Raw genomic sequence first — 27,966 nt, 5'->3', positions numbered from 1 at the left:
CTGTGCCCAGTGCCCTTGAAACAAGAAATTGCCCTTGTACAAATCCCTGTCCTAATCTGCCCTAATCCAGATGAGCCAATCTGGTGGTTTGGCCCTTGAGTTAACAAACATGACTGTCACAAAAAGTTCAGTTCTGTTTCTACATAATCATAAATTGTAGCAAAGAGGCATTTATTCCTGGCTGTAAGAAATTTACCAACATTCATTTTAATGATACATTTGTTATCTGATATGAGCATCAGCAGTTAAAACATAATTGGAATTAAGAAAAGGGAGATCTTCCTACATGTGATGGACTCTCTTGCTTTGTGTTGGAAGCTTTTGTAAAGGATTTTCGTCAAATTTCCCTGGGTGTTTCACCGGAGTGACTCACCGTGGCAGCCTGTTTCGTGGAGAGCAGTGGCGGTGTTGCCGTACAGTGCCGACAGGCAGGCCCACAGCCCGGTGCACGCGAGTCACGTCATTTGGAGAACACACTTAGGTTCTTTTATTACTTAAGCAAAAATAACAAAATAATTATCCTGCTATAAAAAATAAAAACTAATAATTACAGTTTTCCAGGCACGTGGTGTAAGGGGACAGGAGAGACAAAGTGTTGGTGTCAGCAAATCCCAAAACAGAATGCTTCTACAAACTGAAATAAACTCCCACATCTAAGGGCCTCCCCGCAGAAACCTGAGAAAATTCAGGGGCTGGATGAGACTGTATGGTTATGGCAATTCTACATAATAAGAGAGATGGGCATTTTAAACTTAATCATGAATTTCCCTGTGTGTGTGTGTACATGTGTGTGTGCATATGTGTGTGCGGAGAGAGAGAGAATGAATGCAGAGGTGAATGAATAATCTCTGAGAAGAAAATATATGGATAGAGCTAACTGGACTATTCTGAGAAACACTTTTTAAAATGCAGTTTCTTCTAGCTGTTACCAATAGTAGTAGTCTTCTCCACAAAATATTTTGATGAGACTCAATTCAATATCTTAGTTTTGTAGGACTTGTAGACAGCACAGGGAAACAGATTTATTTAAAATTAGATCTTTTGCAATAAACACATACATGACTTCATCTAATAATAATTGGTCTCAGGAAAGGAGACATTTAAAGTGACTTTTCCACACAGAGAATGAATTTCATTACAAGTATAGTGAAAAAGCATGAGGCAATCTTTAGTTTGAAAAAAATAAATGTTATGAAATAATTTTATTATGGATGCATGTCATAGAAATATTTACATTATAATCCAACTTATATGTCCATTCTAAGAAAAAGGAATGAATCAAGTATTCTTGGGGGTTTTTAAAGAATAATTTCCCCACAAATTTTATAGAGAAAGGCTGTAAAAATTCAAAGACTTGATGTATTTTCCTAACTCCTTTATAATTATTGCACCACACAAGTAAAGTGACTGTTGTACCCTCGTCCCTGGGAGTTGTCCCTGCTTGGTAGGTAACTGGTCCAACCATACCAGACCCTCATTTTTCCGTCACTTGTCTGTTACTTGAGCATTTCTCCAACATCGATTTGATGCTCTTTAAAAAAATCCTGCATCTTTTGCAAGACTTGTAAGTTCAATTTACAGTTCAATAGTATCAAATATGTGTTGTGTTGTCAGATGTTAACATGGTTAGACAGCCATTTTGGAATTAGCTAACGAGCAAAGACCATGATTTTTTGAGTGGGGACAGAAGCCCATGTTAACCAGGGGGGATGGGTGTCCAAGTGGACACATTTTGTAAACGGTCAGCTCATCAGTGACCCATGTTCATGTTATGATGAGGGGACCCTGTAGAAAAGAAAGTTTCCAAATGTATAAAATAGTCTTTTGCACTTGAAATCAAATCTCAAGCCTTTTCTTTTAGAAAGCATCCCTTTGCTTGACAGCACCAGAGAGGACTATTAATAATAAGTTGTTCAGTGTTTTTGATTTGTGGCTCTTTCAGAAAATTACTTGAAGACTGTTTCTAAATACACGTCCATGGATAAAACTATAAAAGAAATGAAGAGTTGCCAATTTAGTTTTCACACACAGTGAAAGGGCAGATTGTTCCTCTTAGGATTAACATGTGAAGAAAGACTAAGGAAATTGGTGTTAAAAATACAGTAGATTCACTTTGTGAACCCAATCTAATCAGACACTTGCTACTTAGCATCTGCCTATGAAGCTGGGCATTGCTAGAGAAGCTCCAGGAAAATCTGTACAAATCCCTTCCTTTGTCTTGATGGCATCACTTTGAATGTAGTAATTATGACATTCAATAGTTGAGATCATGTCTGTGAGTCATTTGCTTTTGCATTTATGAGGCTATCTTTTTAGGAGCTGAGTAACTGCATAATTCAATTGTCTTTTAAAGGAGGAATAACAACATCAAAAAGTCATACATGAACTCAAGTTAGCATTGTAAAGAAGGGCTGATATTTGTATTTTAAGAGTACACAACAGTAAACTTATAGCATTAAATATATTAAGTATATAATTTGCTGTTCATATTGAACTGTAGCAGAAATATTTATTAGCCTTATATTTTTTTGAAGTTGCTTTATTTTTATTTTTAATGATCAGAAAAACTAATGGTATCTGCCAGGTAGTACAGTAAAATAATAATGATAAAACTCATCCACGCACCAACATTTTCTTATATTACACTATACATATCCAAGGTGCATCTCTAAGTAGGTGGCATTCTACTTTGCAGTAGAGTTAGGAACTCTATAAACATTGGATACAATTTGACATTTAAAACATTTTCAAAAGTTGAGGGATGTTCTGAATATTTAATGTTGTTTTTTTCTCCAGTATCTTAAGAGATATATACAGGGAGAAACAATTGTTTTATTGACTAAGATGAATTAATGAAGAAATATACAAAATTTGGTCCCAGGGTCAATCCATAGCAAACAGATTTTGATGTGATCAGCTATCCGCTCCCTTTCAAGACTTCAGAGTAATGCCATGCAGCTGCTGTACATGATGGGTGTGCTCCATGGCTGGATGCTGATCATTCTGGTACCCTTTCGTGTCACTGCTTAAACCTGTTTATATTTCTAGTGATCACCTTCTTGTTCCCTTTGTTATCTGAACTCCTCTCACACGTCCACTCGGCTCATTGCTTCATTTCTTACCTGTCCCATTTTCTTCTTAGCATTTTACTAGATTTCTCTTTTACCCTACCATTTGCTGAAAATGTGTTTTGAGAGATCTGTGCTAATCTTATTTAGAAATTGAATGGTTGCTTCTTAGCTTTGATGTTGAATGCCTTCTCTTTGGCACAGCAGTGATACGCTAGAAATAATATTGAAAACTGGATTTCAGTCTTAACTCTTGCCACCCAGAACTGTATGATTTAGTGTCTGATATATAGTAGCAAACAATGAGATGTTCCGAATGAATATTCTGAATTATTTTGTTCCATTATTGGAAGATTTTCCCACTGCTTGGCCTTAAACCTTTTGAAAATGTAAACTTCTATAAAAAATTAACATTTTTCAAATTACTTTAGATTTTATCTTATTTTTCTATTAATGTTTGAGTATAGTTGTCTCCATTTTCCCACCACCACTTTCCTTAACATCATGAATTAATTGACATAGCTACTAGGTCATTGATTTTCTTTTTTTAGTAGCAGCTGTATTGAGATATAATTCACATGCAAAATTCACCCTTTTACGTGATCCAATTCAGTGATTTTTAATATATTCACAAAGGCAGCTGTTTCCACTATTTAATCTTAGAAGATTTTCATTATGCATTGAAAGAACTTCTATCCCCATTAGCAGTCACCCCCCATTTTCACATTATATGAACTCTAGGTAACCCCTAAGGTAGTTTCTGTCTCTAAAGATTTGCCTCTTCTTCTGCAGATCTCCTGTAAATGGAGTAATACAACATGTGGCCTTTTCTAAAAGGCTCCTTTCACTCAGCATAATATTTCCATGGTTCATCTATGTTGTAGCAAGTATCACTTTATTGCTTTTTATAACTGAAGAATATTTCACCAAATAAATATGCTACTTTTTAAAATCTGTTTCATTAGTTGATGGACATTTGGGTTGTTGAATCACTGATTTTTAAAACTGTTAAGGAACTCAGTGATTATTTGTTCGAATGTCCTCGTTTTATGCATGTGAAACTGAAGCTCAAAGATGTACTCCTAGACTTTTAACTAGACAATTATTGAGTTTCTCATTATATCATAGATGCTAGGTTGGTGCAATATGATGCAGACATTCATTCATTCTTTTATATAGTTAATAAATCATAGAGCATGGAGTCCTAATGGCCTTGGTAGCAAAAATAATTATGGTTCTTGTTTATGTGAAGCTTACAGTCTAAAGGGGAATACTGTTTTAATCAAATAGTCTTAAAAATAAAGGCAAAAGCAGAACTGTGAAAAAGGGCCATAAAAGAGAGATTCAGGAATTCACTTTGTTGGGGAGGATAATTTACCTGTGATCTAAAAATAAGTCATAGGCAAAGAGGGTGGAGAAGAGCATTCCAGGTGAACCAAAAGCATGTGCAAAGGCCCTGTGGCTATAGGAGCACAGCATGTAAGGGGGAATACCAGGGGCCAGCATAACAGGAGAGTGGAGGGTAAGGGGAGCACAGTATAGAATGAGGCTGGTGGGATGAATAAGGCCAGGTAAGATGGAGTCTTTCAGGGCAGGGAAATGGTTTTTGTCTTTTTCCTAAGAACATTGGATTGTTGAAGTATTTTGACCCCAGGGGTAACACAAACAAAAAGAAAATGTGTACATTTCTCTCTCAGGGCTTGTATACATTAATAAAGAACAGATATACATTTCCTTGATGGGAAATGTGTATCTGTTTTGCCAAAATTTGTGGTAGGTAGAATCTGTGGCATTTAAAGTTTCCTTTTACTGAATTCCTTGCTATCCAGAGTAGAAACATGTCTTATTTTCACAGAATAAACAACTCCTTATTAGAATTCTCCAATTTAATTTTGTAAAGTACTCTTCTTTCCAACCCCCCTATAGGATGGGCAATCAAAGCTATTTGAGAAGTAATAAATGCATGCATAGAAACGTGACTTTTCTTTGCCATTGCACAGCCACCAAGTCTCAGATCTGTGATATCTAGGGAGTATAGAAATAGTTCTCTAAACTGCAAAGGATCACTACCCAACTCTTTAGTCCTAATGTTTTTAACTTGAGGGGGCTCCTGGGCAATACATTCGTGGAACCCAGCTTTTGTACAAGTAAAGGTCAAGGCTTCATAGGACTGAATCCAAAGCTTACCTACATTAATTTTTATAAAGAGACCATCACACATATGCACACAGAGCTAAAAACCAGGGTTTCTGAGAAGAGAGACAATCCATAAATTACTGGGAAAAATATTTGAGCTTATTCTGTATCACTTATGGTGGTTTAAGCCTATGCAATAAAAAGTAAACCACATTTAAACTAACAGCTATCACTAAGCTAATATCTTGAGAACAATATTCTTTTTCATAAAAAATAATATAGTGGCAGTCCCCGATTACCCCAATGGGTTAATTACTTATTGTATAGCAGTGATGTCTGCAGCAGCGAGCCTCAGATCGCCCTCTTAGGGATCATACTGAGTGCCTGCGAGGAGGTAGATGCCGAGACCCACTCCAGACCTCCACAGTCAGCATCCCTGCAATGGAACCCAGGACTCTGAATTTTTAACCAAAATCCCAGATGATTGTGATGCCCGCCCGTGTCTGGAAAGTGCTTTGGAACATAATAAATGGCAACAGTCTATCTCCATTGAATGTCTTTGACAAACCATCCCTGCCCAATTCATAGAGTGGTATAATAATGCCAGTACCATATAACAAAACACTGAATATTTGTCAAACCTCCTGTAAGAAGCTTTCTCTAACCTCTCCCTATTCCTTAAAATTGTTCTATAAGGAAGTAGATACTATGATCCATAATTTAGAGCTGAAGAATTTATGGCCCAATGAAATTCAGTAACTTGCTGCACAGAGGTCTGGTTGGCCCCAAAGTCTTTCTCTCTGTGAAACAGCCTCTAGCAATAACCACTGTACCAGTCCTCCATGGCAAGAGAGATGCTTTACACACGAGTCTAACAAAGCCGGCCAGCATCCGCTGAAGTCCTGGGCATCAACAGAATTAAGACTCATCACGAACAAAGTGGAACACATGAGCCTCTCTTGCTAAGCACAACCGTCTGACACCTTTTCTAAAAGAAGCTTCTGGAGGTAACACTTTACAGGCAGGAACTGCGTGACTGAGAAGATTGCTTCCGGTTGTTACGATTTAACAAGCAGAGACTATAGAGGACAATGAGAAAGTGACCCCCAAACCTACCAAAGAGTCTGTATCATTACTCCCCTCAAAAAAAGAAGAAAGAAAAGAAAGCTCTGGGTGACCCTTTAAAGGGGCTGGAAGATAGGGGTGTTGGGCTTTTTAAAAACATGAGGTTTTACAAGGATTTTGCCAGCAGAGATGGCTCTGGGGTGTGTGTGCCATAACACCTGAATTATGCTTCCTTTCATTCAGTGCTTTCCCTGGGCACTGAGAATAATAAACGTATTCAATTAAAAAACATCCTGACAACCATCTTTATTTTATAGGCTTTTACTTGAAAAGATGTTAAGCCTTTTTCCAGTAAAATATAAACAACTGTTACAGTTTTGAGAGCGACAATAAAACACATTCCATAGTTATTACTCTAGTTCTAATTTTAAAATATTTTTGCATATCAGTTATAAAGTCATCAGATTAAGAAATTTAACTGTTAAGGGGGCTTAATTACCATAACCATGATTTCTTTTAAAATATCTTCATAGATTGTTTCTTTTTGAGGCAAAGGATCTTCGCTATTTAATTAATTATTTAAGAGAAACGACTATTCATTTGTCTAATGCTCAAAACCATTTCTCCAGGAAATTGGAAACCAGGAATTTCCCCTGGGCCTGTTGTGACTGAGCTGCTCAGCTGCCATCCAACAGCATAAATGCTATTGCTTGTGGTCCCCATTGGAAAGGGACTGTGCTTTCAGCAGGCGACTACAGCAAGTCATTTGTTAAATGAATGAACTGTTAAATAGACATGTATACTTACACGGAAACGTCAGAGACGATTGGACGGCGCCGCACAGAGTCAATGCTATATTTGAGAGCACGGGGAGACATGAGTGGTAGGTGGATGTCTGTTGTGGTGACAGTGCCTGGGCCCCTCTGAGGCCTAAAAAAACGGCATTGGAACAAGTTCCGAAGGGAATCTTGTTTAAGGACACAGAAGCTTGTCACTTGCTTCTGACGGGTAAAGGTCCTTATCCTTTGGTCAAGCAGCAGAGTTATATGCGTTTTCCTAAGAACAATTTGGAATTCTGTATTAGATTGTAGTGTTGTTTTAAAGATGTATCAGGATCTCACGAATCTGTACTTTACAGTAATGGCTTCCAGTCAGTTTCTGGAAGGTGTGGGTAAGATGAACTTCTGTTAGACCAGGGCCTTATCATCCTACCCCCACCCCGAACCCCATTCGCCGGGAGGTTCCCAAAGAACCAGCGAGGGCAGTGTAAAAGCTTGAAGACGACATTCACGGTTCATGTTAACTAGATAGGGCCCCCAAGACATGAGGCAAAGAGAGAGTCGGAATTGGCTTCCAGTCTCTTATCTTTAACTTCTTCCCCCTGTTTTCTTTAGTTGCATGAGTTTGCCTTTATCTAAATGAAGCTGTTGGGCATTGCATTAAACAAGAGGATAGATGTGAGATGGGAAACTGGACCCAAATACTTTAAGCAAAGCAAAACAAAACCACTGTCCTAGAGGATCTATGCTCCCTCACTAAGAAGATGCTTCTCAAAGCCCTGAAGTCAAAGCTCCCTTGCTAGAGGGGAAATGATGCAAGTCACTAGATGCAGTGGGCCGTCAGGGAGCTTGGCCCTCCCTGCTGGAGGAGCCCAGAGAAGCAGGGAGAGGTGGGGACTGTCATGGGAGTGAGGGAGAGTTGCCCCACACGTGGAGTTAGATCACTCTAAGACCCCAAATGCGACTGTTTGTAATGTAATTACTAGGAGCCATAATTTTGAAAAATAGGACATTTTTAAGTTGCAATAATTCTGTTGAAAGACTGCTGTTGACTGTTCCTTGCCCAGGGTAGCTCCAAAGACCATTCTCCGAGCATGAGGGTGAAACCTGACCTCTGAAGCAAACTTTTGTACCTGCAAATACCAAAGGTGGCTGACACAGTCCCTGGGGAGCCCCGGGGAGGCCAGAGCAGCCCAAGCAAGGCGTCAGCAGCCCTCACATGCCTTTGGCACAACAGTAATTAGAGCAGCTGGAATATTTGTAACTTCATTGGCTTACTTGCTGGGCTTTTTTTTTTTAGCTTAGACTTTAATCTTATTTTCATATGTTTTTCCATAAATCAGACACATGTGGCTTGATTATAGACGTTAAGTGGCCGGTAGGAGCCTCAGATAAAAGCCTTGGGGAGAACCTGCAGTGCTGGGGGCTCCCTGCTCCCTGGCTCCAGGCTTCCTGCCCGGGCCCCTCCTGGGTCGATGTCTGCACTCCTCCCTCCTCCACTTGCGCTGCCCTTAATCCCAGTGGGGTCTGTTTGCTTAAATCTAAGCCAATTAAATAAAGCACGATAATAGAACACCATTCTGGAAAGAGCACACAGAAGGGGAATTTCATGGCCACCGGCAGAATAATAGAAAAGAGGAAAACATTTTAAAGAGCTCCTTAGCAGACAGCTGTCTCCCCCATTGCCTCCTATTTATATGGAGGCAAGCCTTTTTGTTTTCTTTTTCTTTCTTTCATTCTTTTTTTTTTTTAACCAATAAGTCTATGCCAAGTCCTCCTTTTTTGTTTGGTGAAATCTTAACGATATATCCTTGTGTGTCTTAATATTTCTAAGCTACCGAAGGGAGAATGATTATATCGCGCATGCACGTATTTTGTTAGGGAATTTCCAGAACACCAGGGAGTGCTAAAATAGTGGATTCAGATAGATTTCAAGGCTAGCTTTTACTTTGATATATTCTCTCAGCCAGCAAGTAATATTCTCACTCAACTAAGAAATCTTCACTTCTGAAAATGGGTCATTATGGGCAATTTCTCTAGTAATAAAATGTTGGCTGCCACTGTTAAGAAAATAACTTGGGGAGGAACAGAGATATTTCAAATTAGCATTACAGAAGGGGGAGGGGGTGGGTGCCAACTCAGTCCCCACTGTGCTAATTAAGTTATCATGGGTTGTCTCTTGAACAATACCCAGCAAAAGATGAAGGGCCTGAATCAGCTGGAGATCACCCTTAATTGTAAACTCTTCCCCAGGGAGTTGATAAAATCCCTCTGCTTCTAGAGCTTTTAGCTCTTCGGGCTAAAAGTAGATTTGCTAGAATTTCATTTTTCCGGTCAGATGACTGCGACACAGCATGTGTTTTCCCCTCCCCGGCGGAGTCCTCTTTTCCGTATGTGCGCCTTTTCAAATTACCTAGCAGTCAGGAGTCCGCAATGTATTCCTCAGAGAGTGTGGGAACTCAGGCGAAGAACATCATCCGTCAGCTGCTCGCTTCTTTAGACCACAGCTGGAATTTGAGTGCTCACATTGACCTCAAAAACAGCCTGGTGCTCTGTCACCCGGGGTTCAGCCAAATGCCTTCTAGGTGAAATCTCTGTGTGCCGCTGCAGGTTGACAGATGGCTCCCAGCAGGTGAACTTGGGGCTGTGAGTGAATGAGAGGCTTTCTTTCTCTGGCACGGTCCTTCTCAAAGACGCCCTGTGTCCTAAGAACTGACAAAAGGTATTGAGCTGCTACATAAGACGAAAGAGAAGAGTCGAAGCTGAGAAACCATGTCTTGGCACGAACTCTGCTCAAGTCAATAATGCAGCCTCTTCACCAGGATGTGGAGTAGTGCCGAGTGGCTCAGGAATGCTGTTCGAAGACTGATAGTGACACGTCACAATTTTCCACTGTTGCCAAAGCACTTTTCTACAGAGGATTTTGTTTATTCCTGCAGGACCTCTGTAAGGGAACTCTCACACCAACTTTCACAGCAGGGAAACAGTAAGGTGAATAAGGTGATTTCATTGCTTGGAACAAAGGAGTTCCTGTACACAAGATTAAAGCATCAGCACACTTTCCCACTTTCTGTGGTATATACTTCAGTTTTTGGTTCATTTGATGAATAGGTACGATGAGTCATTTGATGAGCAAGTCCTATCAGACAGGGAGGGTAGCAGTAACCCAGAAGAAAATGGCCCTGCCCTTCTAGAGTTTACAGATTAGTGGGGACAGGGCAGACTAAAACAAAGCAAAACTCAAACAAATAGCACACAGTGCTGCTGTTGGTATAGGGAATTAGACAGTGACAGGAGTATATATTACTAATACTTCATGAGAAAATTTGATAACATGGCGGGCTTATTTGAAATGTAGACTCATGTATTTTTGTCTTTCATTTATATTCATCTTGAACTCAAAATACTATGGAAAATAAAGAATGTATGTATTTGATAAAAACCAGTGGCATCTAGGATTGAAATAAAGTAATGAAAAAGGTCATGGATGTGAATTTCTTTCAGTTTTAAGGAGCCTTGATTAACAACACAAGGTAGTTCATATGAATGCTCCAAATAAGTGATAGAAACAAAAACCGTACACCAGTGGACGGAGAGACATTTCCTGAGGTCATTCACCAGACTCATTGGGAAAAGAGCTTCAGTTCAACCAGAAGTTGACACACCTGGAGGAGGGAAGACGGGGAGGGAGGGGGAGACCGGAAAGAGGGAGAGAAGAAAAAGGGAAAGAAGAGGACTTTGCCTAAGGAGAGAAGATAAACCAGAAGGTGAAATGAAAAGGGCAATAGGGCTACAAAAGAACTTGTCAAAAAACGTGACAGCTTGTGATGGTAGAAAGTCGGGGATGAAGTTGCAAAAGTAGGGTGCAGCCACGGTGGAGAAACCCTTGAGGCTTGGCCTAGAAATTTCATTTATAACATTTTTATTGTGCCCATTCTCAGTTCCCTCTCCTTACACTGCATGAACCTGCGTGTCTGCACTAACTGACTGTCCCATTTGAAAAGTGGTTAGTGTTTGTCTGAAAGTTTTTTGGAAACAAACGAACAGTTGCATGTCTGTCAAGCAAAGGCGTGTTATTTCTTCATATACAGAGTCCGGCATAAATAATGCCCCTTTTTTATTACAGACTCTTTTATTACAAAATCGTAGGCATGTAATTCAGTAACAGAACACTATCACATGCAAGCACACCACATGAGATTTTAGGTGAAATGTTCACATTAAAACTATACATTATTACACCCATATTACTACCTTACCAGTCATGCTCCAGCAGGCGTTGCTTCTGCCGGACCCTGTATATCCTGCATCTCAGCAGAAAACTGCAGTGTGATATACAAATGAGTGAGAACACTGACACGGGTGCCCCTCGCTGCCCAAGGTTGTCTATAGTACAGTGTTCACTTGTAAAAGCAAATGTTTGCTTATATTGATATATTTTCAGAGCCATTATGTGTTAACAATTTAGCAAAGTAAGTTTTTAGCCCTGACTTGTGTGTCTCAGTTGGCAGGATGTCATCCTGCAACGTGAAAGGTCGCTGGTTCTATTCCTGGTCAGGGCACAAGCCTGGGTTACAGGCCTGGTCCCCAGCTGGGGCACATGCAAGAGGCAACTGATTGATGTTGCTCTCACACATGGATGTTTCTCTCCTCCTCTCTCCCTCCCTTCCCTTCTCTCTAAAAATACATAAATACATAAAAAGCTTTTAGCTGACATCTCAGCATTATTTCTTTTCACTCTTCAAAAAAGTAACGAATCTGGCCCTGGCTGGCGTAGCTCAGTGGATTGAGCATGGGCTGGGAACCAAAGTGTCCCAGGTTCGATTCCCAGTCAGGGTACATTCCTGGGTTGCAGGCCATAACCCCCAGCAACCACACATTGATGATTCTCTCTCTCTCCCTCCCCCTCCCTTCCCTCTCTAGAAATAAATAAATAAAATCTTAAAAAAAAAAAGTAACGAATCTAAACACAACCTAAAGCAGCTGCTGGACATACACTTCTTTCATTCTTACAGTAGGGATTTTCATTGCTGGACACATCTCCATTTATTCTACGTCTTTCTCCATCCTCCGCATTTAGGCAGAGCCGTGTGGTTAGTTCGGTGCAGGCAGCTCTGAGGGGAGGTGATGTGTGCGCTACTGTGGGAAAGCCTTTGAGAGCCCCTCCCTGCGCAGCCCTCCGGGTGTCCTCCTTGGCCCTCAGCAGTCCCGGAGGCCCTGAGTTGAGCCACTGTGAGAAAAGAGCCCGATTGCTGGCTGACTGCATGGGGGAAAGGAAGGTGAGCCGGGGAGTTTCCCTACTCCTGTCAGGATTTGTGTGAACAAGACACAAATCTTAAAGACTCTGAGACTTGCACCTGAATTTTCTGACTAACTCAGTCCTTTTTCCTTCACTTACTTGCACCCGTTTTTAAGCCTTGAACTATGTTGAGATGCTTTGAACAAGACTGGATTATTTCTACTAAGTCGGCTTAACCCCGTCTGCTAGTCCTTGGCAATAGGAAATGTAACATTCTCCTAAAAGGAAACCCCAAGAAGGGAATGTCTCTCTATTCAACTATCAGTGGTTTTGGTTTACTGTGACTTTCAGCTACTGACACATAAGTAGTGAGAATGAACTGCTTCTAAACCTATTAGGGGATAGAAATGGTGTAGCGTGTTAGACTGATTTTATGTTGGCCACCGCTCTGCTAGTGTGGTGGGTAGTTTCCCAGGAGTATTGGCAATTCAGTTCTCAGTAGCTGAAATCTTGTTACCCTGGACAAGCGCACTAAATTACACGAATTGTGCAAAATCTCATAGTGCAGATCGGTAGAGGAGGTAGAGGGCAGCACTATTGTTTATCTGAGAGCTCACTGAGTGGGCTAATGGCAGCCAATGAGGTTGAGGGTCACCTTCTGCTATTTGGGATTGCAGCAACTTCAAGCATCTCGGTGTTTAACTTATCCGACAGAGTCTATCGAAATGTGAAAAATAACCAGATGATATTTATGCTGTCATGTTTCACAGGTTAATAAAAAAGTATATCCTGGCCTAGCAATCCAGGGAAGATTTTGTCTCGACTTTATTGCTTAATGAATTAAACATGGTTCTCATATCAGTTGACAAAAAATAACCATACGTTGGCAATATGTTCTTCACAAGATTCTAAAATAAACATCATTCTAACTTTAATGCTATAGGTGTCACATACCTGGCACATAAATATCCCGACAGCCAAACATGTATTCTGTGCAGCCTAAGTTTACTCTATGTACATCTTATTTATCTGAGTAACCACCTGATAAAAACGGATTTTGTTTATAGCTAAACAAGTGCTGGTCTTGGGCTCCTCATAAACTGGCTTCTCCCACTGACTCTGTGATGCCAGTGACCCTCCTGTTCTCTGTCACCTGCAGGCTAGCCCTTAAATGTAATAGTCAAATGACCTTGTCAGGTGTCACCAGTCTTGACTCTCAGTCGTGTGAGACCCAGCTCTAAGAGGCTCTGGAAAGTGGCCCAAGCAAACCTGATGGAAAACACAGAGGCGAGAACAGAGGCAGAACAGCAGCTGAGTAAACTTCACTTTGTTCAAGAAACTGAATATGCTCAATAATATATGTGCTTTTACTAGAAATTGTAAATTGAAAGTGGCTGTTCTTGAAATACCACCTCTCAGAGGAGCCACAAAGTGTTTTCGCTTGAAAAGGTCTTTAACTCTCAGGGCCCATAAAGAGTTGCACATGGCTGAAAGGTTAGCCACTTTCTAGCTGGGTCATGCTGGGAGTAGCACTTAAAGCCTTGGCCTCAGTTTTCTCACCTGGCAAGTGGGGATAGTCATAGTTGCCTGTCTCAGAGGGTAATAGTGAGGAATAAATGAACTAATCATATAGGAAGTGCTTCACATGTTTTCTGGCACGTAAAAAATGCTGTATAAATGTTGGCTAATATCGTTTTAGGGATGTGGTAATCTCTGTACATAATGTAACAGATACTAAAACTGTGCCAAATGATACTCTTAGTGAAAAAAACGATGTTAATGTAAGTTAATCCTTTTTGTATGGAATAAAAACAATCACTTCCAACTGCACTGTATTAATTTAAAATAACTATTCAGTTTTATATGCCTTTGACATTTATCTCCTTATCATAAAATAAAGTCTAGGAAATAGTCGTTTTAAGTTTATAGCAAAGAAACACAAAGGTCAGGATGATGGATCAATGGGCCGTTATTTTTATGACAAATGGGTACTCTCAATTTTCTGACAGTCATCCCATTCTTTGCCCAATAATTTCTAAATTCTGTTGCAATGAAATCAGCCTTTATGTGTTTAAGGCTGAAATTTTACTTTCATTTGTATGTAATGATTGAGTTAATTTTGGAAAGGCTGTAAAAGATAGGATATTATTTTTCAGTATCGTTTTAATGTTCCTCAAATGATGAACGGGCTCTTTGGTAGCAGGTGCCAGTGGATGTTTTCCAAAGGGCCGGGCAGTGACTATTTCGGGTCATACATGGACACAAAGGGCCATCCAGTCTCCGTCACCAGTCCTCACCCTGGCGGTGTAGCTGGAATGCAGCTGTAGGCAACAAGGGAGCAAATGGACATGCTTGTGTATCAACAAACTGTTTAGGAAAACAGACAGCAGGAAGATGGATCTTTTCTATGGTCCACTGTTTGCTGACCCCCGCTCTGTAGAATACCTTTAGAATACCTTTTTTTCCCTTTATTTTGACTAGGGTAAATGATACATGCATGCATATGTAATCTGTACTTGCACACTTATACACAAAGGTGTATGTGAGCTGGAAAACCATGCAAATGAAGGGCAAAAATATACACATTAAGGAATTTAAGGAATATAAGGAATTTAAAAAGAATATAAGGCATGGTATTTTATTCAGCATTCACTGATTAAATATCCAAAGACTCTTTTTATTGGAAAAAGGTCCGCCATTTTATTTGTTTTAAAATCAACCTATAAGGTTTAATTTGCTTTTAATAAAAGCTATTCTTAAAATTGTTTAAGTAGTATGTTATTTTGTATAATAATATCACATAAATATACATATCATATGTAAATTGATAAATTTATAATGTCATTTATAAATACATTCCAAATGTGAGGACCACTGAGCTGGACTAAATGGGAAAAGCAAAACCAATAAAACAACTGCATTCAGAGGTCTGGGTGGTCAGTTTTTTTCCTAAAATAACTATCAAATTATTTGAGGGAATAGAGAATTTACTGTGGTTTTTCTTGCCTTACAGAATATTCTTATTTTTTTTTAAATGTTAAGCCTTTCTACCTTTAATGCACATTAACAGACTTGTTTTCCACTGCGCATCGTGCGTGACTTCCTGACAGAGTAAACGAACTGACTCCACGTAAAGGCCGTTGATGGAGGGAGGGCCGAGCCAGGCAGTGGTTGCTGTTTTGAGCCAAACCCTGGTCTGCTCAGATCCATACAGACACTATTCCCGGAAAGGTCGTGAAGAACAGAGTAACTCGCTTCTTGTCTCACCAAGTTTACATTTCCCACTGGGCCTTGAAGAAGAATTAATAGCTAAAATTTCACATTTTAAGCCTCAGGGCTTCTTCCTGTAAAGCAACACCTTCCTTGAGCATATGGTGGGGTCAGCCCTACCTGGGGTGAAATCGCACAGCCCCTGGCGAAAGCACAAGGAGACGCGTAGAGTTAGAGACCTCCTGTAAGACATCAGGACTTCAAGATGGGCCTCAACTCTGCCCCTCGTGTGTAAAGACAGTTACGTATGTGTGGTTCGCCCTTTGTAGATCAAGAGGACTAATATGGAGTATTTCATGATACTCCATATTAGTAAGGAGTATTCTGTATTGTTCTCATGGAATTTCTAAGCAGAAGTTCTAATCCAGAATGACTTTTAGGATTCTAATGTCAAAATAAGTTTAGTACCTATAGAGAAAAATTTAATTCATTAAAAAAGAAAAAAGGACCTCTCCATTCTGTGCTGGAGAGCATCAGTACAAACTGGGCTAGAGGCCCAGTCATTTGAGTTACTGAGTATAATTAACAATTTACCAGGAAGAAGACATTCTCTTAGGAGAGAATACAAACGCTTGCTATTTATTAGCTGAAAACAATTTAAGCAATTTAAAATTTTATTTTTTTCTTGGATATAATACTTATGTAACTTCACTGGAATTAAAGCTGAAAAGCAAGGGAAAGTATGCAACAGTGAACATTTTTATTGCTCTATTCCAAACACCTAAAAGAGTACCTCACAGCTTGTAAATATTCAATGTTATGACTGTAAAGAACCACCATGAAATTTATCTCATGGACTCATAGTTATCCAGTGTAAGAAGAGAAAGACATGAATTGAATTCAGTATTTATATGCATAATGTAATTAAAGTATGTGGATCAGAAAGTAAGTTACTAATTTTCCTTTTTTTTTTTACAGAAAGAAGCCAGAACTTATTATTAACCCTTTGAGAACACAACATAACAAGCTTTACCATTTTACTACTTCCTTGAATAGGTAAGCTGCATTCTTTTTACCTGAAAAAGTTGCCCACAATTGTGAAAAATTACAGTTAGCAATATATTTTTAAAAAATCTTTACTAAATATCAGTTTATTTTGATAACGGAGAAATATGAGGTACGACCCAGAAAAACCCAGAATTTATTTACTAAAAATGTGTATTTATTCTTACATGTTTAAACTTTAGTCACCTTTAAAGTATTCTCCATTTGATACAATACACCCACTGAAACATTTCTTCCATCACTCCAAACAGTTTTTGAACATGTCAGTTTTGATGCCTTTTAGTGCTTCTGCTGTTTTTTATTTCACCTCTTCCACATCATCAAAACATTTCTCTTTGAGGACTTTTTTCATCCTGGGAAACAAAAAAAAGTCTCTTGGAGCAAGATTGGGTGAATAGGGAAGGTGCTGTTTTTTGGTCAAAAACTTCTGAACTGTCAGTACAGTGTGGGCAGGTGCACTTGTAAATCACCTATCATGAAATGGGCAAATGTGTTGAAAGAGTCTTCAAAAAAATTCACTGAAGCCAAACGCAGCCTCTCACAACAATGCCAGCTGGCACACTGATACAGATTGATTCCCAGAACGCTCACCTAGCAGGGGAAGCCTGTACTATAAGAGGCCCCCCCCCCCCAGAAGATAATTCCATTCTTTGGGGGGGGTCCCTCCTCGTACACATTAATTCTACAGTTAATAGAGTTAAGATAATTAAAAATAGCACTTAATGTTTTTAAATGATTTCATAGTAAACAAATGAAAAGATTTTTTTCTGAGATGAGAATTGAATTAAGCCTGTCTTCCCTGCTATGGCTAACAATACCAATAGTATTTTCTCAACATTAACCATGTACCAGACTCAACATTTACTATGTGACTTACTATGCATAAGTTACATCATTTAAACCTTGCAGCAACCCTGAGTAAATAACAGGGATCATCCCCATTTTACAGAGGAGGCGCACGAGGCTGAGAGAGAGGAGGCAGGTAGATGTGGTTCACCCGTGGTTGTAGATGTGGGTCTGGGAGCAGCAAATGCTGGGAGAACCCTGGCGCCAGCTGTTACTGTAACAGTGGTTTCATGTCGTGGGGGAAAAGTCTAGCAGTCAGATTCACTTATGTGTTGAGTTGGTTCTCTCCCAACTTATGGAAGAAAAAATATATAATGAACTTACTGAAAAAGCCATCTCAGGCAAACATTTATTTTAGGTTTATCTTCTAGTTTTTCATTGTTGCATGACTAATAAAGAAAGGTATATACTTAGTTTACAAGCAGAAAGAATAGTTTCCTTTATTGTACATCTTTCTTTAAACTCCAAATCCCTTTAATAAAAGCAGAATAATATTACAGAAGGAATAAAAATGAATGACTTTTTATTCTAGAGACTGAAGAATCCATTTCAATTTAATTTCTTTTTATTAGAGGTATTGAATATCCCGTCTTAATCAGCCACAGCAATATATGCTTTACTCTTTTTATTTCTTTATTATTTTATTTTTAATCAATAAAATTTACAAAATTTCCAAGAGAAATATGGACAGTTTGTTATAAATAATTAAGTATCAACCATATGGACTGAGCCAATGCTGAACTAAGCGGTCAGCTTAGTTCAAATGTTTTTAAAATTTATATTTGATTAGTTGATATACAATATTTTATTAGTTTCAGGTATATAACATAGTGGTTAGACATTTATATACCTTACGAAGTAATTACCATGTATGGTCAAATCTTTTCTGAAGAAATGAACCACTGCAGAAAGAGCAAAAGCTCACCCTCCTCCCTTCCCTTTCTTTCTAAAAGGTGCACGGTCCTGAAGATGACACGACCTTTTCTTTGTGTGTTCTCTACTTTAATGACATGTGTGTGGGACAATATGCCGTATAATTACGTACATTTTAAAAGCTTACCTGAATGGTACCTACTGTACATATTCTCTTGCAGCTCGCCTCCATCTCACATCATATTCAGAGCTCCATCCACACCGATACAGGAAGATCTGGGTGACTCATTCTAACTGTTGTAAAGTTGACTGCTTCCACCGTCTGGTGCTTAGTATTATTTAATATTGCTTGTAAATAATTTTCATCATTTTGAAGATTTAATACTACATCTTCAAGCACAGTTGAAGTATGGCTGTCAAAGCATCTTTAGGATTTGTGTATGAGAAACCCGAAGTTCTTAATATGTTATATCATGCCAATCTGGTTTATGTTTCATTTTTTCTCATTAGAGAAGAACTTTTTTATTGGCTGTTAGGATCTTGCTAACTAACAGGAGTCATGATTCACAGATTTTGCCATAACAATAATCCAATCTGTTTTTTTCCCATAGAAAAAATACTGACTATTCCCAAAAACAAAATACTACCCTCAAAATCAAAGAGACTTAAAAAGTCTTGTTTGCCTCATGTTAATTGCTTATATTCCATTTAAAAATCATGAGAGCACCCTTTAAAAAATTAGTTTTCTAGTTTTTTAATACAGTTAATTCTAGAATTTAAGGTGAAATAAATGTCAGTAAATAGTAGTAACATTTATAGATACAGAATTTCTCATAACTTTTTATTTTCTAAAGGGAATAAATTACTACTCTGGCAGAGTTGGGGGAGAAAAAAGAGATAAACTAACCTTTGCTGGGCAAATATGAATAAATGCAAGATATTATGTAAGCATCTCAGGTCAAAGGTGCATTGCAATTTGCAGATGAGGAAATCGAGGCCCAAATATATCATCAGATCACTCACTCAGGATCATATAGTAATTGCAGAGCCTGAAGTCAAACTCATTGCTCTCAGACTCCAAAGGTATATGGCCCACCAGGTAAAGGATTGGGAATACCCAAAGTATTTGACACAAAAATAGCCGTTTAATTCATTCCACCAAAATTTACTGGGATTCTTTTATGTAAGTTGAGGAGGCTGATGTTAGAAAAACAAGGAAGACACAATATGTCCCTAGAGTAAGAAAACAGACTATTGGGAACAGCAGCGATTCATTCAGTGATACCATAAACGTGACTACTTTATAAGGTACCTCTGTTTCGCTTTGTTATCTTGACATTGTTTGGATGCGCCTCCATCTAACCACACCAGTTAGGTTACATGGCATGCGATGACAGGAATGAACATGCTTTGTAACAGACAGCAAATCTATGGTCATTTGCTGATGTTACTAATTGTTCTGTAAAATTTAGAATTAAAAATTTCAAACATAATACATTTAATTCTAAATGTAAAGGTTGATATATCAGCATTTCTTTGATGCAAGAGCCCCATGTAAACATTACAGAGTAGCGAACAGCCCCAAGAGTGGGTGTCATTGCAGCCCCCACCACCTGTTGGGGGCATATTATTTAACTTCCTTAAGCCTCATAGCAGATAATAGTGCCCAAATCATGACTGTCAGAGTTTGATGTTTCTCATTATCTCTGCCTATTTCATCAGAAGCCATTCTCTCACCCTGATTACTGCACTAGCCCCCTGTGCTCAGTCTCGCTGATCTATAGTTTGTTGCTCATTTAGCGTAACCTTTAATGGGTCTTAATCCATTCGTAGGACTCTTCTTCAAAATTCACCAATGGCTACCCATAACAGTCAGAATAATGCCCACACTCCTACTGTGACAGGAGGTGCTATATAAATCATCTTACACGTTGTCTTCTACACCATCTCCCTGACATCATCTCAACAGTCTCTCCTCCCGCTGAGAGCAGAGACTGCGTGATATTCTGAGCCGTGTCTGGAGTGGGTCTTTATTTTGGTGGACCCTTGCCAGCTGATGGACTGAACTGGTACACGAGGCTAAGTATGAAGTGAGGCTAAGTACACACAGTATCCTTAATGTGCATCAGTGATGGTCGTTGCTCTTTTCAAGAGTCCTTCAACTTGTCCTCACAGAGAGTAGTGATTCTGAAATGCGAAAGAGCTTTCATGGATCTTTTTGAAACATGATTTTACACATCATGACAAAACTTTATTCTATTGATCGGTAACCTTAGATTTTAATTTATAGTACCAAAGACACAAATTAGAGGCAAATTAGTGAGGTAGAAATGAGAAAACCATTTTAAAGGAACAAAAAAATATTTATTTTGTTATTCCATGCAATAAGATTTGCTACAACCTGACATTGCTTAGATTTTGTTTTATTTTCAGGATAGCTTTATATTTTACATCATTCATAGATGGATAAAGTTTAGTCTTTAAAGACAATTTTCTATAAAATAAGATTTGTTTTTGGTTTTATTTTTCCAATGTTCCTTAGGAGCAGTACTTGATGAGTGTTTGCATTGTTGAGAACATTTGGCAAGAGAAAGACAAACAGTAGAACCACAATACCCCAACGGTTCAGGAAAAGAGAAGGAAAACCTGGTATCTTCACCATGTGTGCCAAAAATAAGTACCTTGACTTGTGCTGATTACTCTCTCATCAGCAATCAGCTCTGGTCTGTGGCACTCTGAGTGAATAATCTTAAAGGCAGATTTAACATTCTAAAAATAAATTCTCCTGGTAAATTGGGATATCAGATGGTTTGTTTATGAAAGCCTGTCCTCATCTGTACTATCAGCTGGTAGTCGCATCCAGACCTCAAACTGGATATTCCAGGGGTGAGGTTTGGAAGAGGGATGTTTCATGGCTAACAAGAGACAGAGAGAGGGAGAATTGCCCACACACTCCGGCAGGAGTGAAAATAACAATAACAGTCCTCCTACTTAACGGGCTGAGTCAGAAGCACATTCTACTGATTTCTCGGCAGTTCCGAGCAGATTGTTTAGGCTGCAGTCCTGTAGGCAGAAGTGGGCACCACCTGCTGCCAAAAGCCGTGGTTCTTGTTAGGAGGGCACTGTTATTAAGTCTTGCCTTTTAACAGTTTGGCCAAATGGGAGTAGGAAAAGGCAAAAATTTGGTGCTGATGAGCTTAAGGTTTTCTAATGCTTAGAATAACAGAAGGATTGCCCAGGCATGGTTATTATGCCTTTAGTTCTTTCATTGGCCAGAAATGTAAGTCACTCAAAAGGGGGCGGTGCTTACTGTAGAGGTCTTAAAAGTCAAATTTTGCTGGATGTTTGCCTTCAAAAAATTCTGTACACCAGGTGCGGTAGCCTTATCTTAGTCAATTTGGGGAAGGTGTTGCAATCACTGGAAATCTGCTTTTTGCTTAAGGAGAAGACAGAAAATTATATGGTTACTGAGTTACCTCCTCATCCAAGGGCGGGGCACCGGCACTCCTTAGGCGCAGGCCCCCAGTGCGCGTGCCTGCGTGTTTGCGTGGCCACGGAGAGCACACTTTATCCTGACTCCTTTGTAACGTGGCTTTCCCACAGGCTGGCTCCGTGTGATTCCTTACAGACAGCACATCATTTCTGTTTGCTCCTTAAAATGTTCCTATACTACAAACTCATTTAAGGATTTCAAAAAAGGGCTCCAAGCAACCATTTCTGTTCAACCTCAAATCCCTCCCTCTTGCTCCACAGCCTTTTCCTTCATTCTAAGCACAGCAGACTACTTGTTGCTTCCTCATCTTCATTATTTCTCTTTGCGTGCCTTGTTTTTCTCATATTACTATTGTCTTGTTATTTCTGCAATTCCTGCCTAAATACTCATCTCCCCTGGGTCTGATTTACAAAAGTCTGTGTCTGCTTAATTCAAATGTCATTTCTTCTATGAAGCTTCCTTCTCCAGCCCCCCAAATGGTGTTAATTGTGCCTTTGGGGAAGAAGAAGCTTTCATAGTCATTTAAACATCCCTGGGACCAAAACATCATTTTGGTGTGTAATTATTTTCATCTCTTTGTCCTCAACTCTGTGAAGCCCTCAAAGGCAGAAGTTTTGTCTTTTCCGTAGTTGTGCCTCCAGAACCACATTATTGGCTTTGAAAGGTAAATAATATTTTTAAATGTTAATAGTTGATAACAACAATAAATAATGAGTACATAAGATTGAAAGTGTAAGTGCCAAATATAAATGAGGAATTACGGAGGTGAAAAAGAAATGAGCTGTGGCCCTAGGTAGCAGATTTACAAAATAAGCTTCATAGTGGTGTTTTTTTTCTTTTGTATGTGTGCTTGGTTGTTTGTTTTGGATAGGAAAAAAAAGTATGCTTATAATCAGAAAGTAAGGGCAGGAAGAAGCTAACATTGTGAGACCACATGCGGGTATTTAAGGAAACAAAGCTTTGGAGGAGGCAGGAAAAGATATGCTAAAGAACAAATAGAGAGATGAATATTAATAAAAATGAGGGCCACCTATTTCTCGAAAGAAAAGCAAAGACAATGAGGGACGATGAAGAGGGACTAGGGAGATGGAAGAAGACCTTGTAAAGGCTTGGAAGACAGTTTCCACTTTGTCCTCGACAAACACCAGACTGTCAACAAACACTGGGTGTTTGCATAATCTGTCTTGGCCACAAAGCAGGTATTACAGTCTGAAGGCTGGACCATCTTTGCCCCACCCATACCAGATGAAATGAGGGGCCTGAAGAGGACGATTTACCAGGAGCCACAGGAAACGCTCTTTCCTCTTTACCATCTCTCTTCTCCCACTCCAGCAACCACGGGCTGTTCTAACTGCAGCCAGGGTTTAGTGTGTAGGCAGTTAATTGGGGATAGTTACTTAAAGTTGTTTTATTTGATTAAATGACTTCTATTATTCTCATCATTGAAAAAAAATGCCATTAGACTCTTCTTCAAACCAAGCGTATTAGTTAGGATTGGCTAGCTGCTGAAACAAATAGATCCAGAAATGTGTCATAACTTTTATTTCTGGCTCATTGAACAGTCTTGTGGGAGCGTTTGGGTTGGGAGGCTGGCTGCCCTCTTCATAGTCAGCCAGGGATCCTGAATTCTTCCGTGTGTGTCTTCGCTTTCTCATTGCCTCCATTCAGCTGTTTGAAGGGCAAAGGCCAACAAAGGAGCACATGAGAGTTGTAGATGAGCCAAACCTAGAAGCCGACATATCACTTCTGTTCACATTCCATTGGCTGGAGCTGAGTCATATGACCACACCCAGCCACCAGGGGGGGTTAGGAAATGTCCTCCTGCTACATGCTCAGGACAAAAGAGGAAAGAGATTTTGGTAAACTGCTAGCAGCCTCTGTTATACATCTGTCTACGTAATTAATATATTTGAGTATTTGGATCGAGTAGTTCAAGCCCTGCCAGAGTAGATACCAATATTACCGTAGAGATAAAGCTGTAAATTATAATTTCAGTGTCATATTAAAATAGTGAATGTACTTAATGCATCAGTTTATCAAAGTTAATTGTTACAGTAGTGCTCAAATAAGACATTCCTAAACCCCTCCTTGTGGAAATAAGCATTACATCCAAAAGGATAATGACAAAAAAATCATAGTGCCTAGTACTGCTCGTAGTTTTCTTCAGTAACTTCTTGCTAAATGAGTCAATTCATGAATTAATAGATGTAGAAAGCTTCACTGGGAAAAATAAGTATTTCTACTTTAATAAATTTCTAAAATTCATTATAGAGACATGAATTGGAATGATCTAAACTCATTTTGAAGGATGTGCCCTTTTAAAGAAAAATAAGTAAAGGTAAACTATTGAGGAGAACCCCACATTTGATAGTTTCACACAGGTTTTAAAAGAATTGTGGTGGTTTGATAAATAATCATATGTAAGCCTCACATCGTGGTTTTGCTCCATCTGCTGTTTGCTCAGATGGTAATAAACATTGCCATTTACATGGAGGGTTAGCAGTGCATCTGATTATTGTATACATCTAGAATATTGTGTCAGTGTTCAATCAACTTTTCTGCTAAATCATCCTGTCACTGCGTTCGTTTCCTGACAGAATGCCTGAGTCTTTGTGAAAATACCGCATTGCAGTGAGTGTGTGATCGCTGGTTTTTCCTTGCAGCTTAAAACTCCATTCCCTTTGAGAGGGAGTAGCCATTTAATCAGGTTCTCATGGCATCCAAGAGCATTTGAAAATTAACAACCTCCAGTAAAACTGGCCTTGCCTGCAAGTCTATAGGAAAAGGCAGTTGGATGAGTCAGCTCATGTGAACAGAATGGAAGGTGATGAGAAAAATCCAACATAGTGGAACCTGGAGCCCAGTCAGTACCTTTTAGCGTCTCTGCCAGATTGTTTTTCCCGAGAAGCATAAGGACGTACTGGAACCTGCTATTGATAATTTCTTACAGTTTGTTTTTTACTCTTTTTTTCCTCATCCACCTCCTGCACTTTTCCATAATGAATTTCAAGGACTCCGGTCCTATCATGTGCTCAGTAATTGCTACAGAAGGCAGTTTGACTCTGAGATAGTTGTATCTCCGTAAGTGAAATTTAGAATTCACTAAAGCAGATACTTCAGTGAGGGGGTGCCAAAGCCTGAGTCATTAAAACTATTTTGAACAGGGCCCTAGGAAAGATCCAGTAGTAATTAATCCCGAACAAAGAGCAAAGTGCCAAAACAATGAACAAGACCTTTGTCCTAGACAGACTGCTGGGGTCCTAGAAAATTCCTGCTTCTGGGTAGCAGTGTGGAAGCCTTTTTGTTTTGGCTTGTGTATTCCTTTGTGGCATATGTTTACAACTGGAGTGGGTCTTTTTGTTGTTGTTGTTTTTGGAACCTAAGCATTCTAAAGGAAACTATTTTTAAATCAAGAGGAACTGAAAAATACAGTAATAGAAGGTAATATAATATCATATGCATGCACACACCTATATGGTATCCTCACACACATATCTATGGATCGTTTAAATATAAATACACTGCAGGGTGTTATTTGAATGGAACCTGAGGGCAGGAAAATTAATTCTTCAATGAAGCTCTGTAGGGAAATGCATACTGGTGTATAATTTGTATGTAATTTTCGCACTGCAGAACTGAGTCCGTAGTACACAGTTCAAAATATTTGTACATAGAAAATACATAGGAAACCCTTCTAACTTACATTTTTCACACCGATTTTAAGTCACAACAAGCCTAGCCTGTAATGATCGTTTCTGGCATTCGGAGTCCACTGACTTCTAATCCTCTTAGCACCCCTATGTTGGGAGTTGCCTTCCTCTCTCAGCTGACGACTGGAGAAGCCTGTCTGAACGCTCTTTCCAGTCCTGCCCGCCGTGTTCTCTTTTTCACACAGCAGCCATATGGTCGTTTAAACATTTAGTACCACCCTGCTCAAAATCCTACAAGGATTTCTCCTCATCCATTTTTTCCAGCTTCAAGATATAATTGACATATAACATTCTCTGTGTTTAAGATATACAGTGTATTGGTTTCATACACTTATAGCTTGCAAAATGATCACGCGCATAGCATGAGCTAACACCTCCAGCATGTCACATAATTACCATTTCTTTGTTGTGGTGAGAACATTTAGATCGACTGTTACCAACTTACAAGTCTATAATGCAGTATTATTAACTATAATCGCCAGTCAATACACAGATTCCCAGAATTTACTGGCCTTATAACTGGAAGTTTATAACCTTGACCAACATCTCCCTATTTCCTCCTTTTCCATCATACTTGGGAATAAATCCAAACTCTTGACCGAGTTCTACACCGCCTGGCTCTGCTCAGCTTTCAGGAGTCTCTTCCTGTCTGTTACTGCAAGTCAGCCTCAGACACACCAAGCCCATTCCCACCCCAGCACCTTTATGCTGAAAGCACCCAATTCCTTCCTGGAACATTCTTACCCCAGTTCTTCGCATGGCTAGCGCCCTCTGCGTCATCCGGATCTCTTTTCCGAGCTCGCCTCCTTGAAGATCCTTCTCTGGACGCCCTCTTGGAAATAGTGCCTTTCTCATGCCCTGCTATAATCTTCTCATTTTAAATTTTATATTAAATGTATTGAATATCAAACATTAAGTTTAATAATTTAACATTAAACAGAAAATTAATACTCTCATATTAAATATTTTATATATTTTAATTAAGTGCTTGGTTTCTCTATAATTACCTCATTAAAATGCAACTTTTATGACAATAGGAATTTGTCCCTGTGTCTCAAAATAAATACCTTGTATCTTCCCACCATCACCAATCCCATTACTACTACCTTAATTCAAATTCTTCCATGCTTTCTCATTGATTATTGCATTATTGACCATCTTTTCCTGTTTTTGATCATAACCTTCTACAATTCTTTCTCTGGCTCATCTTGTCACTCACCTGCTCCATGTTTCTCAGTCGTATGCCACTGATAATGATAAAATTTATACTCCACAACCTGAGAAACAAGATGCTTCATCATCTGGATACTTGCCTTTTTCGAGCATTTTCCTCTACTCCTGTTTTGGACATTCTCAGATGTCCTTGATGTTTCCAGATCTCTTATACCCCACCCTCCCATGCCTTGTGTTACTGTTCCTGTGGGTGTTTAGAATTATGCCCTTGTCCACCATGGATGCCCTTCAAGACTGAAAGCAAGTTTTGCCCATGTAGTCCCCCATGAATTTTCTGATTTCTTAGGGACTTCTCCCTTAGTACCTCTACTAAAGCATTTATAATATTGCCACCAAACTGTATATGGCCATGTTGGTGTCTCTCGATAACTTCTTCAGACCAAAAACTGAGTGTTTCTAGTGTTTGCACATCCCCAGCACCTAGAGCCATGCCTATGACATAATAGGGGTTCATTAAATGTTGTTATATTTCACCATCAGAGGAGAAAATTTTCTAATCTCATATTTCTCTCTCCTGCTTAAAGCACTTGTCTCACTGTTTCTTCTCTTTTAGTTAAGTCTCTGTCTTGCTTATAAGTTGTTCTTGAAAAGACTTTTATCCTTTCTTAAGAAATAAGAAATTTGGTTTCCTTTACACTTAAGGCCTATGGTCCCTCCAAGGAGAGGTAGCTGTGCATCATAATTTGCACTGTCTTGAGTTTACCAAGAAAATATTTATGTTCAACTGAAAGTGCATTTCCCTTTACTTCTATGATTAAAATACCCCAGACACTTAATATAGTTTTAATTTTAATATTTTATTCTAATGTAGTTTTTTTTAAAGATGAAGCAAACAGTGAAAAAGGTAATTAAAGTGAAATTAAATCTTGCTGCGTAGATATTCTCAACCAAAATGCCCACTGGAAATAGGATCTCATATGAAGGTAAATGGAAGTTCTTTATGGTCATTTTCTTGGAGAAAAGTAGTTATCTGGAACATTCTTTCATGATCCCATGTTCAGTCCACATTTTTTCCCGTAGCTCAACTCTAAACTTCCTAACCTAAATTTGCAGAATTTCCTCTCCTTGATTTACCTCCTTATTTAGCTAAACTAAAATAAAAAATCAAAGAAGCAAATATATTTTTAAAATAATATGCCTCCTCAAAATTTTTGACCTTCCTATACATGTTTTATTTTAAAATTTATTAAACATTTTTTAACATTCCAAATCATGTTTTCATTTGCTCTTGCAAGGTCTGTTTGCCTTC

The 27,966-nt window shown here is 39.0% G+C and overlaps 1 protein-coding gene and 1 long non-coding RNA gene across 48 annotated transcripts in view; one reads left to right on the top strand and one right to left on the bottom strand.

The window, feature by feature from the left end:
* Nucleotides 1-27,966, top strand: part of MAP2 (microtubule associated protein 2) — a 258,015-nt gene that overhangs the window by 148,013 nt on the left and 82,036 nt on the right. For all 47 annotated transcript variants that reach the window (XM_036022921.1, XM_036022918.1, XM_028508541.2 and 44 more), the window contains one exon: nucleotides 16,476-16,553. The gene's annotated coding sequence lies outside the window, so the exon portion shown is untranslated. The remainder of the gene's footprint in view (nucleotides 1-16,475; nucleotides 16,554-27,966) is intronic.
* On the bottom strand, nucleotides 1,933-16,668 carry LOC118500007. The gene is made up of 3 exons (XR_004902528.1): nucleotides 16,474-16,668; nucleotides 15,201-15,202; nucleotides 1,933-1,949 (listed from the first exon to the last, which is right to left on the bottom strand). It is a non-coding gene; the product is annotated as an uncharacterized LOC118500007 (long non-coding RNA).

This window comes from Phyllostomus discolor, chromosome 4, assembly GCF_004126475.2.
Source record: "Phyllostomus discolor isolate MPI-MPIP mPhyDis1 chromosome 4, mPhyDis1.pri.v3, whole genome shotgun sequence".
Taxonomy (NCBI): domain Eukaryota; kingdom Metazoa; phylum Chordata; class Mammalia; order Chiroptera; family Phyllostomidae; genus Phyllostomus; species Phyllostomus discolor.
Note: the sequence above shows the minus strand (reverse complement) of the source record. Positions and strands in the feature narration are given on the sequence as shown.